The following is a 9,598-nucleotide window of genomic DNA, read 5'->3' as shown; positions in this document are numbered from 1 at the left end:
TCTTCCCAACACCATTATCCCTGCAGAGCAGCTTCTGTAGCCCCAGGTCACCATGAAGTCCACGAAGGTATCTGAGCATGCTTCCTGCAACATCAAGCCGTCGTGCTCCATGAAGGACATGGGGAAAGACGTTCTGTACAGCTGGATCCCCAGGGAACCTCATGCTTCTGAGTCCTGTGGGGACTCTATTCTCTCCAGCTCCTGAATTCCCTGTGATCCGGACCTGCTATATAGAGCCCAGAATCCAGTGAGCCAGAGCAGCTCCCACCCTGTCCATGTCTGGCAATTCTGCACAGGTAACTGGCTACATAGACCCTCCAGGGATTCCAGAAATGTTTTGGGCAGGTGCGAGGTCTAAACCCCAGAATTCTGGTAGGACACAGAAGCAAGTGAACAGGCATGAATAACCTTTGTTCTGTACCCTCAAGGTCCAAGAGAGCCTGGCAGGACTGGGGAACACCCAGGGCCCTGTGAAACCATAAAGGTGAGAAGAGAGTATGGATGATGGCATCCAGATTGAGCTTTGCTTGAGTGGAAGTGTTCCCTGGGATCTTCTCAGAAGGGTGGAGATGGCAGCTGGGGCCACATAGGCTGCAAGCAGGTCCAGGAGTAGCAGATTGTCCTGGGAAAGCAGACAGAAATTCTTCACTAGAGGAGGGGGATGGGGAAGCAGGTGGTGGGGACTCCCATCCCCTTCAGGGCAAGTGAGGACCCAGGGAGCGGGCACCATGGCTGAAGCTGCAGTATCTCATCTCTGCAAATCCAAGAGTCTCCAAATGAAGAAAAATGGGGGAGACAGTCATGGAGATCCCAGGGGAGCCAACCCCCTGTCCCTGGCAGTCCCAGCCTGTCAAGACATAGCAAATGCTGTCTGGGTGTTTAACACCTCTATTATGAGCAAGGTGCAGGAAGAAGCAACAGCAGAGCTGCTCATTAAATCCAAGGATCTTGACAAGAACCGGGTATGGGTGTCTGGCCAAGACCGCTCCCTGAAGATCAGCTGGCTGAACTGGATGGCACCAGTCCCTACTATTCTTACATGTGCTTGGAGGCCACCAGCATAAAATGTGTCATTCTGCTCATATACCCTGAGTCAAGCAGCTGCTTTGAACTTTATTTGCGAAGACCAGGAGCTTAACAGTATCAAAGGGGCACGCAGGTTGGGGCTGGGGGCTTGGGTGGCGCGCAAGGCCTCTCTACTTGGCCGCAGGCTGCTCGGACTTCCCGGCTTCTGGGCCGCCGATCTGGGCACGGGCCTCGAAGGTGACCGGGATGGTGATCTCCGCCGACTGAGTGGCCGGCTTGGGCAGCAGCGCTTCCACGGTGAGCGTACCCTTAGGGGACAGTGAGGAGGAGACCAGCGTGGGGTCCACGCCGGGGGCGGGGGGCAGCGTGTACTTCCCGGTGAAACAGCGGGAGATGTAGCCTAGTTCGTCCTGTCGCTCTTCGTGTTTGCCCGTGATCTCCACCACGCCGTCCTTGGTCTTGACCGTCAGCTCCTCCGGGGCGAAGTGGTTCACACGCGCCAGGGGTCGGCCGTGTGCTGGATCTCCGAGACGCCGCTGCTGAGCTGCTGGCTGAGCGCACGGCTATAGGCGGGCGCGGCCACTGCGGGGGCCTCCGCGGCGGGCAGCGGCCGCACGTAGCCCTGCCAGCCGCTGCTGCCGAACCACCGCGCCCACTCCTCGGGCAGCCGCGGCAGCCCGAAGGCCTGGTGGAAGAGGCGGCTGTGCACTGGTTACAGTATCCATCATTAGATGAACCTTTCCTAAAAGGTTTCCTCTCTGCTGCTTTTCCTGCATCCTCTTCTCTCAGGCCTTACCTCACACCAGATCCCTAGGACGGCCTCGAAGTTCACATTACGGCCAGCACTTGGACAAAACATACCTGCCAAGGCACCCCTTGTTGTCGGCTTCCAGGCAGGCCCTGGCCACCAATTTTTGTTCTTTTCCATGTACTTCTACATTGATTCCCAGATGTGACCTGGAACTTGAAAGTCAGAGTTACATAGAGAGAGAAGGAAAGGCAGGGGGAGAGAGAGAGAGAGAGAGAGAGAGAGAGAGAGAGAGAGAGAGAGAGGTCTTCAATCCACTGGTTCACTCCCTAGTTGGCCACAACTGCTGGAGCTGCGCCGACCCGAAGTTAGGGGCCAGGAGTTTCTTCTGGGTCTCCCAGGTGGATGTAGGGGCCCAAGGACTTGGGCCATCTTCCACTGTTTTCCCATGCCATAGCAGAGAGCTGGATGGGAAGTGGAGCAGCCAGGACTCAAACCGGCGCCCATATGGGGTGCTGGCACTACAGGCAGCAGCTTTAAATGCTACGCCACAACACACCAACTTTATCGTTTATTTTTCTTTTTTTTTTTTTAAAGATTTATTTATTTGAAAGTCAGAGTTACACAGACAGAAGAGAGGCAGAAAGAGAGAGAGGGAGAGGGGGAGAGAGAAAGAGGTCTTCCATCTGATGGTTCACTCCCCAATTGACCGCAACAGCTGGACCTGTGCAGATCTGAAGACCACTGGGTCTCCCAGAGGGTGCAGGAGCCCAAGGACTTGGGCCATCTTCTGCTGCTTTCCCAGGCCACAGCAGAGAGCCAGATTGGAAATGGAGCAGCCAGGTCTCAAACCGATGCCCATATGAGATGCTGGCGCTTCAGGGCGTTAACATCTGTGCCACAGCGCCAGGTATTGTTTCTCTTAACATTTTGAGGGCAGGCATTTTGTGTAGCAGGAAGGCCCTGCTTGGGCACCTGCATCCCATATTGGAGTGCCTGGATCTGATTCACAGCTCCACTTCTCATTCCAGCTTCCTGCTGATGCACATCCGGGGAAACTAACTGGATCCCTGCCATCCGCAAGGGAGACCCAGATTGAGTCCCCAGCTCCTGGCTTTGGTCTGGCCCAGAATTTACTGCTGCAGACATTTGGGGAGTGAATCAGCAGATGGGATATCTCTCTGTGTGTGTATGTGTGTCTGCCAGTCTGTCTTTCAAATGAATACGCAAATTTTTTTTTAAATAAAATAAAACTGCTGATGTTTATTAAGTGCATATTCAGTGCTCACCTCTCTGCATTTCTTCTCTTGTGTATGTAAACACCTTAGGTAACAGGATCTCAAATAGAAACCTTGAAGGCCTTCGGGCATGCCCTGCTTATTTGTGTCGGTTGGTTGATTGCTTTTCCTAGCTTTAAGAACTGTATGAAATTGGGTGGTGTCTTGCTTTTTTCTGTTTTCTTTTCTTTCTTTCTTTCTTTCTTTCTTTCTTTCTTTCTTTTTTTTTTTTTTTTTTTTTTTTTTTTTGACAGGAAGAGTTAGACAGTGAGAGAGAGAGAGACAGAGAGAAAGGTCTTCCTTTTTCCGTTGGTTCACCCCCCAAGTGGCTGCTACAGCTGGCACATTTCTGCCGGCATGCTGTGCTGATCCGAAGCCAGGAGCCAGGTGCTTCCTCCTGGTCTCCCATGTGGGTGCAGGGCCCAAGGACCTGGGCCATCCTCCACTGCACTCCTGAGCCACAGCAGAGAGCTGGACTGGAAGAGGAGCAACTGGGACAGAATCTGGCACCTCAACCAGGTCAAGAACCCGGGGTACCAGCGCCACAGGTGGAGGAATTAGCCTAGTGAGCTGTGGCACCGGCCATTTCTTTCTGTTTTCATTGATTCTCTTCATTTTCCACTGAGCTTCATGGCCCACAGAGGTAAAGTGATGCATCTGAGATTTCACAGGTAATGAGGGGAAGGCCAGGTGCACTCCAGAATGCCTGTGACTCCTGGGCCACTTTCCCCACACTGTCCATATAAACTTCATGAATATGTTTGCAGTGGATGAAGTAGGCAGACCTGACTCCACGTGGGCTATACCTTTCTCCTCCCAGAGTAGGGGGTCTCAGGCACACGGAGGCTCTGCAGAATCAGCCTGGCCTGCTCAGAGGAGGGTGCTGGAAGCAACGTGACACATGTGCAGACGCCCCTGCAGAAGGAAGCCGTTGAATCCCAACTGGGATCATGCCTCAATAGCTCCCGGAAAATCAGTGTGAAAATCACCCCAAGTGCACGTGCACAGACAGCAACCCTCTCAGCATCTCCTGCCAATTTGTTCCTGGGACGTGTGTTCAGGTTGCGCTCCTTGTCTGTTCCCTCAGGCTGTGGGGCCCGAGATCCAGGACAGTTTGTGTTTGAAGTGGTTCTTGATGAAAGTGCAGCAAGAGAGTGGGAGAAAAGCATGTAGAACAGCATGTTTCAACAGAAATGCCGTGGGAGCCACCTGCAGAATGTCAGTGTTCTTGTCATCACAGTATGTGAAGCAGAAATGCATTTTAATAATATATTCTAACTAGCCTCATATATCTAAAATATAATTTCTATCTCCCAACCAAGCTGAGGCCTCAGACGACAAACTAGGTAATATCACCATCAACACAGGTTGTGGGATTTCTGGTCCAAATGGAAGCTCCCAAGCCTTGCTACACAAAATGTTACCTGACCAGCAGCAGGAGTATCACAACCTGTTAGAAATACAGAATCTTGGGGTTTGTGTTGCAGTGCAGTGGGTTAAGTCACTGCTTACAATGCTGGTTCTGGCTGTTTTGATTTCAACCCAGGTTCCTGCTAATGTACCTTTGAAGGCAGCAGAAGATGCCCAAATGCTTGGGCCCCTGCCACCCATGTAGGAGACCAGGATGAACTTCCCAGTTCCTGGCTTTGGCCTGGCCCAGACCTGGCTACTGTGGTCTTTTTACTGTGGTCTTTTGTGGGGAGTGAGCTAGTGGACAGAAGATCTCTCTCTCTCTCTCTCTCTTTCCATTCTCTCTCTGCCTTTCCAGTAAATAAATAAATCTTTAGGAAAGAAAGAAAATATAGATTCTTGGGAACTGGCCCAGGATACTGGATCTAAATTTTCATTTTAAGAAAATAAGTGTATCATATGCCCATCAAGACTTGAGAAGAAACGTGCTAAACAGCAGTGGTTTCGGAACAAAAGCTGCAGCCAAGATGGACTCTCAGAAGTAGGCATCAGAGCTACAAGAAGCAGCTGTGCTCTGGGGTTTGTAGTGACGGCATGGCTGTTTTCACTTGACTATGACCCGTGATGAGGATGGAGGTCTTTTCTCCATTAAAACAGATGAGACTATTATCAAAGCATCACTGAGGCAGTGGTCTTCCAATTTTTTTTTTAAAAAAGATGCTGTATTCAAGCAAAATGCCACAGCACAGAGCGTGTGAACCTGCAGCTGTCCTGCTGGAGGGTAGTGTAGAGATCTCAGATGCCTGCTCTACACCCCACTGCCATCTCACAGCGTCTAAATCACCACCTTGAACTCCGGGTCGCTAGACTATTAGGAAAATCCCTAACTCTGCCCACCACATCAAATTCTGCTTTTAAAAACTGTGTCCCCCTCCAAGCAGATGGACTCAGATAAGGGACTAGATGGGGACGGGACATCCAGCAGAGTAGGTTTTTCTGATGTTAAAGCCATAACCAAGAGAAAGGAAGCAAGACGTGGGCATGAGGCTGAACTACAGAGCTGCCCATGTTCCTTCTTCACAGTTGGCAGGCCAGAGCCTGTCTCCTCCAGCCTGAGCCCTCCCTTCCTGGGCCTGGGCAGACAAGGACAGGACAAAGAGGGGCTGAGAACACCACCATCCCCCCTGTGCCCTCTGCATTCTCCAGCACCTCTCCTCAACCCTTAACGCCTGCTTCTCTAATCTCTCCTCTTTAGATTCACTGTCACTGCCTTAGTTCATGCTGTCATCAATTTTTTGTTTAATTGAATCATTTTATTGGAAAATCATGTATGTGTATAATATACAGTTAAAAATAAATCTGCTCCCTAATCTCTAAATTCAAGGTTTGTCCCCCTACACTTAATCATTGTCAATATTTATGTATACGTAAATCATTCCAGAGAATTAAGTGCATTTATAGGCATCACGTGTGTGTGTGTGTACGCGTGTGCGCTCTCCCTTTTTAATTTCACATGTGGGAGAAATCTATCATGCTTTTATAAATCTTGCTTTTCAATTCGAAATTATATCCTAGCAGTGTTAGCACAGGTTGATTCAAATTGGTTCCCATTTATTCCATTCTATGGCTTTACTTATTTAACCAGTCATTACTAACAGACACCCCATTCCTTATTACTTCTTTCTTAAAATATTGTAATAGTTTTCCTGCTTGTCATTCTCCTCTCAAGTTTCTCCTTTCTGATCAGCACTTTGCAAAGCTCAACTGTGCTCTAAAATCATCAATGACTTCTCCTGGCCTTTGTTTGTGGTTCAAAAACCAGAATACCCTATGGTCAGCTGGGTGTGTCCTGAGGTAACACAGCCCTGTGTTCAAACCCTAGCTGTCTTCTGTGTTAGTAATATGGTCTTGGGCAACTCAGTCTCTAAGCCTCAGTCTTCTTACCTTGCAAAATGACTATACTCACCTCTCAGAGCTGATATGAGAACCAGGTGGAGTGATGCCCACCGTGCTCACTTGGAAGGTGTTAATTCCTTTATGGGCCAGATCTCCAACATCAAGCCCATGGGGGGCAATTTTGAGTAGTGGTTAAAATCCTCAGGGACTAGGCCAGTGTTGCAATCTGAGCCCTGTCACGTAAGTAAATTTTTGGCCTTTATGTGTTCCAGTTTTCTTGTCCTTAAGAAATAAATATACTTACTGTCTGTGTTTCATGGAATTTCATGCAGACTAAATGAGCTTACTCATGAACAGCATATAGAACAGTGCCTGAGAAATTATAGGCTCTTAGTAAATTTGAACTGCGTTTGTTCTACACTCAGGTCAAATGGGCTACTGGATGTAACCAAAGGCAGGATTGGCATCCAATCCATGTGCTACTCCAGTTGCTCCATTGCCCTGTGCCCAGTTCATGGCACCTGCTAACTTTTTAAATATCATCACTACCCAAAAAAAGGAGGCTTCCCCAGCTTTCACACCTGCCTTTAATTATGATGTATTCTCCATCAAGAATATCCTTTCACTAGTCAAAATCCCACCATTGCTTCAAGCTCAACATCAATTCTCCACCTTTCTGAGTTCTTCCCTGGTTTCCTAACAAGAGGCCACCTCCTCTCACATCTGCACTTCCCTCAAACTTCCCATAATTGCTAGAGTTGGTCCCACATTAGTTGATTTATATACAGATCCAACCCTCAATTCCTATCCTTGCTAGATAGACTACTTCTTGAAAACCAAGTCTGGTTCATCTTCATGTTTCCTAAGAGTACTTGTCTTGGCTCTTGGTGAAGGTTATCCAACAGGACCAGTTCTGCTTATTAGGAGTTGCTGAGTCCATCATATGCTTGTTGAATGTTTACCAAGTGGATGAATAAATAATGAATACTTGAAAGGAAGGAGGAAGGGAGAATGGAGTGAAACACCTTGAGAGAGGGAAGACAAAAACAAATCTCTTCTTCAGTTCTCTGGGGCTCATCTCAGGCAGGAGTCGGAGCATGTTAAATCTTTGCAATAAAGTAATAGAGGTGTGGGGATGATCAACTCTGAACTATGTATTCCAGAATCCTTGGCTGGCCACATGCTATATAACATGATCTTCCAAGGATGTGCGAAGCTGGACTGCCAGGCAGCATCCTAGACCCACCTCAGACAGCAACATCTCAACCAAAGAGGCTGAGAGGACCAACGGGCAGAAGCTGCCGATGGAAGAGATGAAGTGCATGACATAATCCCTCAGGAAGATGCAGCCTCTGACGGGCAAGCAGAGCAGGGTCTCATCCCCACAGATGACACAGCTGTCGAGTCTGTGGCTGAAGGGGACACAGAGTATATGCCAATGTTCCTCAATTCGCAGGTGAGCCTTAGGATCTATACACTGTCCTCCTCCTCTCAGTTCCAAGGCTATCATCGGGAGCTGGGGGCAGGGGACAGGATCAGGAGCATATGGACAGGAACTCATGGCTCTCTCCATGTTCATCAAGTCTGGGGGTCCCTTGGAATAGAGGCACTTACCCCCAACACTCATTCTTGGACCACTAATAAGAGAGGTGTTGGAGAACTAGAGGCACTATCCCCACTGCACTAAGGAATCTCCACCTCATGTGAAACCAGAGGTGTTGGGGTGGACTCCTCTCCTCAAGGATTGATGATGAAACTCTGGAAACCTTTAATTTCATAATTAAGGCTAATCCAAGGGTTGGCTTGCTATGGGGAAAGACCTCAGTTCCTCAGAAGAAAGAGAGCTTACCCACAATCTATTGCTCCATAGAAAAATTTCAGATTGTGAAAACAATTCTTTATTTCCCAAGCTCTATAAAATGAGGAAGCATTCCCCAGGCCATTTCAACTGAAGATCTTAGATTCTCATAGCTTAGAATCTACCTGCTATGCACCCCACACTAACATCCTCCCTATTCTCTTTTCTAAGACATCAGATCCATTCATACTATTGTTTTTGACCCTTCTCCTAAATATCTTCCATGTAATACTTTCAAGATATGGTTTTTAAAAATACTCTAAAAGATTTTCAATTATGCATTTCTCTCTGATCGAAGAATCAATCAGTAAGTAATTATTTAGCACCATTTGTTCGCCCAGAACTGGACTGAGAGCCACAGGGACTCATACATGTTTAAGGCCCCATCCTTGATCTTGAGGACTTGTGCTGTATCTTTTGGTGAAGGAAGGGCTGAAAAGTCTCAGCTGGAAAGGAAACACTACATGACTACTTAATTTGTTAATATGTTCGCTGTGGAGTTCCCAAGGGTTTCTCAGATGTTGGAAGTAGAAGATATCACTGGTGGGAAGAAAAAGGAATTTGATCTGGAAACAAAAAGATTCTGCTCACTGAGCACTTGTTCAAATATATGGTTCAATTTAGCCTTCATCTGCCTCATTCTGACTTCAAGATTGTGCCAGTTTGAGACTGACCTTGAGGTTAAACCTGTGATGTTCACTGTGTTCCCAAAGCTGTTCTCTTTCTTTTCACAGCCAAATAGAATTTATTAAAGGGAAATAAATTCACAAAGGTGGCTAACTACCAGTGTACACACAGAGTGAACACGTAGCAGAGAGCAATAATTTAGTGATGGGCTGGGTTTATATAGCACAAGCCAAGTAAGGGCCATGATGGGGGCTGGGCTGAGCTAGCTTTTCAAACTTGGTGGGCCTTCCTCTCTGTGGGCAGGCTAGTTGGAAAAGATTGCAGACGATGAAGTGGAGAAGAATACAGGATGTAGGGCCAACCCAGCCTAAGAATGCAGGGCCACCTCCCTTATGATGTCTCCTCTGGTAACCCATGTGAGGAGATAGATGGGTCAGTCTGGACCTCATACCTGGCCAGACCTTAAAGCCCACCTGCTTGTTATCACGCCCCTTCTGTCAGTTTCTATTTGCCTCTCAATGGAAAAACTTCCTCATGGTTTAGACAGCACTTTTCTTAGGTCCTCTAATAATGACTCTGTCCTTTGTTTTATACCCTGTGGGTTTAATCTGCTTCTTAGATTCATTTTCTCTAGACTTGAAGCAGTAAAATTCTAGATGGCCATGCACATGAAGCCTCAGATGGAAGCATCTTCTGCAAACTGACACTGCATCTCCCACCTGCAGCTGGAACCCTGTCTTGACTGCCGTTCCCAGT

General features: G+C 48.0%; 1 pseudogene across 1 annotated transcript; it reads right to left on the bottom strand.

Moving 5' to 3' along the window:
* Positions 1 to 1,100: 1,100 nt before the first annotated feature.
* On the bottom strand, positions 1,101 to 7,984 carry LOC100342969 (heat shock protein beta-1 pseudogene; annotated as a pseudogene). The gene is made up of 3 exons (XR_016210299.1): positions 7,604 to 7,984; positions 3,064 to 3,097; positions 1,101 to 1,734 (listed from the first exon to the last, which is right to left on the bottom strand). The product of XR_016210299.1 is annotated as a heat shock protein beta-1 pseudogene (transcript).
* Between the last annotated feature and the right edge of the window lie 1,614 nt (positions 7,985 to 9,598).

Source organism: Oryctolagus cuniculus, chromosome 7 (genome assembly GCF_051225735.1).
Source record: "Oryctolagus cuniculus isolate XC-2025 breed Fujian yellow rabbit chromosome 7, ASM5122573v1, whole genome shotgun sequence".
NCBI lineage: Eukaryota > Metazoa > Chordata > Mammalia > Lagomorpha > Leporidae > Oryctolagus > Oryctolagus cuniculus.
This window is presented reverse-complemented; position numbering and strand designations above follow the sequence as displayed.